Source organism: Balaenoptera physalus (assembly GCF_965194825.1).
Source record: "Balaenoptera physalus genome assembly, chromosome: 2".
Classification (NCBI taxonomy): domain Eukaryota; kingdom Metazoa; phylum Chordata; class Mammalia; order Artiodactyla; family Balaenopteridae; genus Balaenoptera; species Balaenoptera physalus.
In genome coordinates, this window is record NC_138883.1 from 97,285,491 (window position 1) to 97,291,490 (window position 6,000).

Below are 6,000 nucleotides of genomic sequence, written 5' to 3' on the forward strand. Positions count from 1 at the left end.
TGCCCTACAAACCAGTTCATCTGTACCATTTTTCTAGGTTCCACATACATGCGTTAATATATGATATTTGTTTTTCTCTTTCTGACTTACTTCACTCTGTATGACAGTCTCTAGATCCATCCATGTCTCTACAATTGACCCAGCTTTGTTCCTTTTTATGGCTGAGTAATATTCCATTGTATATATGTACCACATCTTCTTTATCCATTCGTCTGTCGATGGGCATTTAGGTTGCTTCCATGACCTGGCTATTGTAAATAGTGCTGCAATGAACATTGGGGTACATGTGCCTTTTTGAATTATGATTTTCTCTGGGTATATGCCCAGTAGTGGGATTGCTGGGTCATATGGTAATTCTATTCTTAGTTTTTTAAGGAACCTCCATACTGTTCTCCATAGTGGCTGTATCAATTTACATTCCCACCAACAGTGCAAGAGGGTTCCCTTTTCTCCACACCCTCTCCAGCATTTGTTGTTTGTAGATTTTCTGATGATGCCCATTCTAACTGGTGTGAGGTGATACCTCATTATAGTTTTGATTTGCATTTCTCTAATAATTAGTGATGTTGAGCAGCTTTTCATGTGCTTCTTGGCCATCTGCATGTCTTCTTTGGAGAAATGTCTATTTAGGTCTTCTGCCCATTTTTGGATTGGGTTGTTTGTTTTTTTAATATTGAGCTGCATGCACTGTTTATATATTTTGGAGATTAATCCTTTGTCTGTTGATTCGTTTGCAAACATTTTCTCCCATTCTGTGGGTTGTCTTTTCGTCTTGTTTGTAGTTTCCTCTGCTGTGCAAAAGCTTTTAAGTTTCATTAGGTCCCATTTGTTTATTTTTGGTTTTATTTCCATTACTCTAGGAGGTGGATCAAAAAAGATCTTGCTGTGATTTATGTCAAAGAGTGTTCTTCCTATGCTTTCCTCTAAGAGTTTTATAGTGTCCGGTCTTACATTTAGGTCTCTAATCCATTTTGAGTTTATTTTTGTGTATGGTGTTAGGGAGTGTTCTAATTTCATCCTTTTATATGTAGCTGTCCAGTTTTTCCAACACCATTTATTGAAGAGACTGTCTTTTCTCCATTGTATATCCTTGCCTCCTTTGTCATAGAGTAGTTGGCCATAGGTGCGTGGGTTTATCTCTGGGCTTTCTATCCTGTTCCATTGATCTGTATTTCTGCTTTTGTGCAAGTACCATATTGTCTTTATTACTGTAGCTTTGTAGTAGAGTCTGAAGTCAGGAAGTCTGATTCCTCCAGGTCCATTTTTTTTCCCTCAACACTGCTTTGGCTATTCGGGGTCTTTTGTATCTCTGTACAAATTTTAAGATTTTTTTGTCCGTTTCTTCCAGGTTATCCATTTTATTGGCATACAGTTGCTTGTAGTAGTCTCTTAGGATGCTTTGTATTTCTGTGGTGTCCGTTGTAACTTCTTTTTCATTTCTAATTTTATTGATTTGAGTCCTCTCCCTCTTTTTCTTGATGAGTCTGGCTAAAGGTTTATCAATTTTGTTTATCTTCTCAAAGAACCAGCTTTTAGTTTTACTGATCTTTGCCATTGTTTTCTTTGTTTCTATTTCATTTATTTCTGCTCTGATCTTTATGATTTCTTTCCTTCTACTAACTTTGGATTTTGTTTGTTCTTCTTTCTCTAGTTCCTTTAGGTGTCAGATTAGATTGTTTATTTGAGATTTTTCTTGTTTCTTGAGGTAGGCTTGTATTGCTCTAAACTTCCCTCTTAGAACTGCTTTTGCTGCATCCCATAGGTTTTGGATCATTGTGTTTTCATTTTCATTTGTCTCTAGGTATTTTGTGATTTCCTCTTTGATTTCTTCAGTGATCTCTTGGTTATTTAGTAATTTATTGTTTAGCCTCCATGTGTTTGTGTTTTTTATGTTTTTTTCCCTGTAACTGATTTCTAATCTCATAGCATTGTGGTCAGAAAAGATGCTTGATATGATTTCAACTTTCTTAAATTTACCAAGGCTTGATTTGTGACCCAACATGTGATCTATTCTGGAGAATGTTCCGTGTGCACTTGAGAAGAAAGTGTAATCTGCTGTTTTTGGATGGAATGTCCTATAAATATCAATTAAATCTATCTGGTCTATTGTGTCATTTAAAGCTTGTGTTTCCTTATTAATTTTCTGTCTGGATGATCTTTCCATTGGTGTAAGTGAGGTGTTAAAGTCCCCCACTCTTACTGTGTTACTGTCGATTTCCTCTTTTAGAGCTGTTAGCAGTTGCCTTATGTATTGAGGTGCTCCTGTGTTGGGTACATATATATTTATAACTGTTATATCTTCTTCTTGGATTGGTCCCTTGATCATTATGTAGTGTCCTTCCTTGTCTCTTGTAACATTCTTTATTTTAAAGTCTATTTTATCAGATATGAGTATTGTTACTCCAGCTTTCTTTTGATTTCCATTTGCAAGGAATATCTTTTTCCATCCTCTCACTTTCAGTCTGTATGTGTCCATAGGTCTGAAGTAGGTCTCTAGTAACCAGCATATATATGGGTCTTGTTTTTGTATCCATTCAGCAAGGCTGTGTCTTTTGGTTGGAGCATTTAATCCTTTCATCTTTAAGGTAATTATCGATATGTATGTTCCTACTTCCATTTTCTCAATTGTTTTGGGTTTGTTTTTGTAGGTCCTTTTCTTCTCTTGTGTTTCCCACTTAGAAGAGTTCCTTTAGCATTTGTTGTAGAGCTGGTTTGGTGGTGCTGAATTCTCTTAGCTTTTTGCTTGTCTGTAAAGCTCTTGATTTCTCTGTCGAATCTGAATGAGATCCTTGCTGGGTACAGTAATCTTGGTTACAGGTTCTTCCCTTTCATCTCTTTAAATATATCGTGCCACTCTCTTCTGGCTTGTAGTTTCTGCTGAGAAATCAGCTGTTAACCTTATGGGCGTTCCCTTGTATGTTATTTGTCATTTTTCCCTTGTTGCTTTCAATAATTTTTCTTTGTCTTTAATTTTTGCCAGTTTGATTACTATGTGTCTCAGCATGTTTCTCCTTGGGTTTATCCTGTACGGGACTCTCTGTGCTTCCTGGACTTGGGTGGCTATTTCCTTTCCCATGTTAGGGAACTTTTCGACTATAATCTCTTCAAATATTTTCTCTGGTCCTTTCTCTCTCTCTTCTCCTCTGGGATCCCTATAATGTGAATGTTGTTGCGTTTAATGTTGTCCCAGAGGTGTCTTAGGCTGTCTTCATTTCCATTCATTCTTTTTTCTTTAGTCTGTTCCACAGCAGTGAATTCCACCATTCTCTCTTCCAGGTCACTTATCCGTTCTTCTGCCTCAGTTATTCTGCTATTGATTCCTTCTAGTGTAGTTTTCATTTCAGTTATTGTATTGTTCATCTCTGTTTGTTTGTTCTTTAATTCTTTTGGGTCTTTGTTAAACATTTCTTGCATCTTCTTTATCTTTACCTCCACTGTTTTTCCGAGTTCCTGGATCATCTTCACTATCATTATTCTGAATTCTTTTTCTGGAAGGTTGCCTATCTCCACTCATTTAGTTGTTTTTCTGGGGTTTTATCTTATTCCTTCATCTGGTACAAAGTCCTCTGCCTTTTCATTTTGTCTATTTTTCTGTCAATGTGGTTTTCCTTCCACAGGCTGCAGAATTTTAGTTCTTCTTGCTTCTGCTATCTGCCCTCTGGTGGATCGGCTTATGCCTCTTAAACAATGAGAGCCAAAGGGAATCCCTCGACAGACACACCACAACTAGTTTCTTCTGCCTGCAGTTTTTTCTTCCCTCCCTCTTCTCCCTCAGCTATAATTTCACCTCAGTTCAACTCTTTTTTTCAAACCCCAGCTTAAAAATCACCTCCTAGGTGAAATCTTCCCTCCCCAGCGATGGCAAATAAATTGATCCCACCTGTGTTCACAAACATCTTCATGCCTCCATTATAGGACTTATCACATTATTTCTATTAAAGTATACTTTTTCAAAGAGCCAAAAGCACCACTACCATGCAAATATAAAATGAAATTGTGCCAAATATTTTATTCAGCTCACTCGTTAATGAGGAAACCAGTAAGATGTTAAAACAAGTTCATCTTCACTTACAGGGATTTATATGTTCTGCCTGGCAACATTCATTTGCATTGCTATGAACAAGAATTATTTGTATTGCTATTAGCTTCCTAAAATTTAACTTCTACTCTCACAGAGTTTTAAAGTAGCCTAGTCAATAGAAAATCAATCAAAAAGAATAAGATAATCCCTAAAGTTCCCCCCAACACTCTACTGAAAGGACATCCAATCATTTCTTTTGCCCATTTCCAAGTCTTGGATAATGTTTCCTGACACTTTATCACTTGGATATCTGTCTACAGTCCTGCCAGAAGATGAATTCAAAGCTAGATCTTCAGATACTGGTTCAATACGGAGCTCCTGCTTCTTTCTCTCCCTCCTCCTCTTTATCCTCCTCCTCCTTCTCACTTACCTCTTTTTCCCTGTCCTTCCCCTCTTCCCTTCATTCCTCCTTCCTTCCCCCCTCCTCCCCTTCCTTCCTCCCCCCTCTCCTTTTCCCTCCCTCCCCCTGTTCTCCTCCCCCCCCCCCTCAGTTTCCTCAGCTCCTCCTCTTCCTGCCTTTTGGATCATACTCTTCCTTCCCAAGTGGTCTGGGGCCTTAGAGCATGGGGCAGAGAACCGAGGCTAGCACTGTGCTGAGAGAGACAAGGTATAGCCGGAGTCGCTTGGAAACATGTTGCCCATGAGAAGGGAAACTCATCCCTAGGCCCTGCTTGGTACCAGGATTCAGTGGTCTTCTGAGGAGGAAAACAAGGTTATTTAGCAGAAGATGAGAAGACAACATCAGAACTTCTATATCTCCTATTTAAAAAAAACAACAACAACAAGTGAAATCAGCCTTCACAAAAAGGACAAGTGGCTGAAGAAGATTTCCACAAAGAAACCAAGATTAAAGTTAACAATGATGATGCCAGTAGAAGAAAAGAAGAACTGGGCCATTCTGTCATGTCCTCTCCTCACACAGACTTTTGACCAGCCACCTTAGGAGATGAAAACAATGGTTATCTAATAAGATCTGAAATAAAATCCAATTGTTTGGCCAAAACCAATTGAAATTATCAAAAAGATTTACATCCCTATTGTTGATACCAACCTATCCCTAAGAAGATATTGTGCTGTGAGATATTAGCTAATGAGAGTATGTAGCCCTCACAATTAGAAAAACATTTCATTTATTTTTTTGCTTTGGTAACCTTGGAGAATTTATTATTCCTTGTTCACACTCTAATATTTGCTTTATTTCCTTTCCCTGCACTCTTTCTTTTTTTTTTTTTAACATCTTTATTGGAGTATAATTGCTTTACAATGGTGTGTTAGTTTCTGCTGTATCACAAAGTGAATCAGCTATACATATACATACATCCCCATATCCCCTCTCCCTTGCGTCTCCCTCCCACCCTCCCTATCCCACCCCTCTAGGTGGACACAAAGCACCGAGCTGATCTCCCTGTGCTATGCGGCTGCTTCCCAGTAGCTATCTGCTTTACATTCTGTAGTGTATATATGTCCATGCCACTGTCTCACTTTGTCCCAGCTTACCCTTCTCCATCCCCGTGTCCTCAAGTCCATTCTCTATGTCTGCGTTTTTATTCCTGTCCTGCCCCTAGGTTCTTCAGAACCATTTTATTTTAAGAAAAATATTTTAAAATACTGCTCATTTCATTATCTAATCGTTTCAAAAAATTATGTTTTGTGTATGGGCATGCTTTACAATGTGCATGCATTCATTCCTTCACTCAACAAAGCATTGATCTGGCGACCCTGGGGATACAGTAATAAAGCAATCATGTGGCTCTCATGGAGCTTATATTCTCATGGGGAGAGGCCAACAATAAAGAAAAAGCATAGAGAATATAGTGTCCACTATAGATTTTAAAAATTTGGTAACCACACACCTAGATATTTAAACATGTTCCTTTGTCGTGGATGTTATTTTGAAGGAAAAGTTTGAGAGGTACTAA